Raw genomic sequence first — 3,467 nt, forward strand, 5'->3', positions numbered from 1 at the left:
GATCCGTCATGCATTCGTCCGCCACGCGATTACAACTTTCCGAACTCGGTCGCCCTTGACTCCCTTCCTTTCTTTCTCTTTCTGACTCTCACGATCTCTTAGCTTCTCATCGATCTCTCGTTACGGTTCTCTCCCGTGGCGGGCTCTCACCAGAAATCCTGACCACCCTCGAGGCAACAACTCGTTCTAATAACTCGGTCCTTTTTTTGAAGGATGTAGGAGAGGAACGATCGGACGATCTGGTTCTAGATCGAGTCGCGGTGCCCTTCCCGAAGGGCTCTCTCTCTCTCAATGCCGTGAACTCGTACGTACCGAATCGACGCGGAGGGACGCGTAATTTCTCTCGCACTCACTGCCCGGAGAAAAAAAATTTCGCAACACCTTTTCGGGAGCACTTCTTCACTGACACTGTCCGCGGTTACGCGTGAACGATGACACGTGACCCCCGCGCTTCGCTCGAAATTCGCGCACGAGGACAGCGAGCCGCGGCGCGCATGCGCGGGCGTCCTGCCGATGTATCGCGCTGCGCCGGACCGAGATCGGTTTTTAGGTTACCCGCGGTACGTAAATACGTTCCTCTCTGTCGGTCTACCTCTCTTACCTCTCGCTGCCTCTCTCGCTTTATATATCGGAGCTCGAGATTACGCCCGGCGAGGGCGCGAGAGGCGAAGGCGCGCGCGCGCGGTTAGTGGATTGTATCGTACGACGCGATCGTTCTTTTTATTTTGTTTTCCTCCCCACGTTGAATCGCACGACGCACACGTCAAGATCGACGTATTACTCTACACACGTGTCGCCGTGCCGCGCCGAGTAGATCCACGAATTTCCGGCTGGGCCCGCTCCGGGCCCCGGCTCGCCGCGCGTTGTCACCACTGTCACCACTGAGAGTCGTCGTCGCCGCCGCCACCGCCGTCGTCGGCGTCGTCGTCGTCGCCGTTGCCACCGCCGTCGTCGCGTTCGCAGGCTGCCACGGGCCCTCTGCGCGGGCCTCCGATGCGTCCTGGTGGTGCGTGCTCCTGCGTGAAAGTGCGACGGCGGACACCGGCGTTCACACGACCGCCACTTAGAGCAGTCTAAGTCGGTACTAAGCGAAACGCGCTGCCACATTTCTTTCGTGGCCTGCCTGCCGCGCCGGCCATGGTTGACGGCCTCCTCCCCTCTTCTGCGGCGCTCGCACTCGGGTTCGCAAACATTCAGGCTCGTGCGTTGCCGCGGGGCCCGCGTACCGCGCACTCGGGCCCCTGACGAAAACGATTCCGTCCACCTCGGCTATATGTATTTGTTGAAACATTCGACGCTGTTTGTCAGTAAGTATCTTTTGCCGTATCTTTTCATGACTTTTAAACATTTTTAACTGAAAATATAAATTACATATGTACATATATTTAATATAAAGAATATTCATTTTAACGTTTATTTCTTATGATACTTTTATGATTCAAATAGCGATGAAAGTTAATTGTTTTATTTATAATAATGATTTATTACGGGTATTATGCTCACATTGTTTCATCTTTACGAATAATTAATATAAAGATTGTTGATAGAATAATTTGTCTCTGAATTTATTGACGAGCTGCGAGCTTTTAAGATTACATGATACAGTTGAATTTTACTGTCTGTATTTATTTCGATATATGTAATTAATATTATTATATAAAACTAATATTATATAATTACGCACCACAGTTACGTTCGATTAATCGATCGGGAATCTGCGGTCGGCGGAATCCACTCTCGATCGATGCGCTACTGCGAGCAGAAGTGACGTCAAGCCGAGCGGTGCCGAGAAGGGCCGAAGAGACGGGGACTTGGAGACGATTGGCGGAGGCGCCTTGGCGTTTCACGTTGCTAGGATACTCCGGACTCCGGAGACTAGCGAGGGGAGCCGACTCTAGACCACACACGCGTTCCCATTTTCCCTGGAGCAAAAACATTACCCACACCGAGACGCGCGACACACACGACGATGCACACAGCTGCGCCGCGACGCGCAGTGGTGCCTAGGTAGGTGAAACCCCTCTCTCTCTCTCTCTCTCTCTCTCTCTCTCTCTCTCTCTCTCTCTCTCTCTTTCTGAATTTTTTCCAAAGTTTCATCTATAAAATATCTAAACACATACTCTCGCGTAATTTCAATTCATCGGCCAGCAGGATGAATAGCATCCTCAAGATGACTATCGATGCGGCAGTTTTCTTCCTCATTAGAAAATCTTTTCGATACTCTTTGAAAGCGTTCTCTTAAATTATCCCAGCACGCGAAATCTTGGCGTCTCCGAAACGGGAGACCGATCTAAAATTTGCGGGCTCGAAAATCGTTAAATTTTTCTCGTTTTACGCAGTCTCTAATTTTAACGCGACGAGATGTCAGAGCCTCTTATTTATCCAGACGAGTGCGAGCGAGAAACGATTTTGCAGATAGTTAAAATAACATTTTTGACAGTTTGGCGTCCGTCCCCGGTCATAACGTATGCGTATGTGACGAGATTTTTTAAGCGACTTGAACTAGAAATACTCGGAAGTGATTAGCAGAGTCGAGATGTCTTTCGCAACATCTTTTCGCACCGTATGGCCTGCACGCACGGCAAAGACCGTAAATTATTAGAGCAAGTGAACGAAAATTTGTATTCTGCTCATTCATAACTTTTTGTTTGTGTATACAAGCGAGTCGAAAAGATCTACTCGAATGATGATCACGTTCGTCTTTTTTTTCGGGTGCCTCTCAAACAAAGTATATTATAGGTACGCACCATGATTTCTTCCAAGAAAAAAGTATTCTTGCCGGTCACAAAGTAATAGAGTCTCCCACTGAGATTTAGGAGGCAGGAAACGACCAACTGTCGACCAATAGACAGTTTTTTGCCAATATATCTTACTCAAACTAATTTTCTGTAACAAACCGTCCGGTCCGTAAAATCCCTTTTAGGTAGAGATGTAAATAGAAAAAAAAACCAAATTGCTTTTTTTCATAAAATACGTTTTTTTTTAGAAAAAAAACATAAGCCTCGTTTTTTTCTCAAAATTTTATTTTTTTTTCAGCTATCCATTTAATATCTATATTTTGTTTAATATAAGTTAATTTTTCATGATTTTTTATTTTATAGATACTAGATTTAAATTATCATCATTTTAACCTTTACACAAAAGAAGAAAACCAATATATTGATTCTGAAACATATTTTGAAGCAAGGACTTCAATGAATAATTAATAATAAATTCTACTTAAGGAAAAGCTGTTTAGAAAAAGAATTAAAAAGTTTCTCCTTTTGTAAAAGTTAAATGTAGATCACATTAATATTAATTATATAATCATATAATTACTATTTACAATTAATTAACCGTGCTATCGGAATTAGAAAACAAATCAAATTTGTATTTTTTCAATCAAATAAAACACGTTTTTTTTTAATGTTTTTTTCTATTAAAAAAAATGTTTTTTTTACATCTCTATTTTTAGGGCACCACTGTTA

The sequence above is a fragment of the Wasmannia auropunctata genome, unplaced genomic scaffold (assembly GCF_000956235.1).
Source record: "Wasmannia auropunctata unplaced genomic scaffold, wasmannia.A_1.0 LD336092.1, whole genome shotgun sequence".
Taxonomy (NCBI): Eukaryota; Metazoa; Arthropoda; class Insecta; order Hymenoptera; family Formicidae; genus Wasmannia; species Wasmannia auropunctata.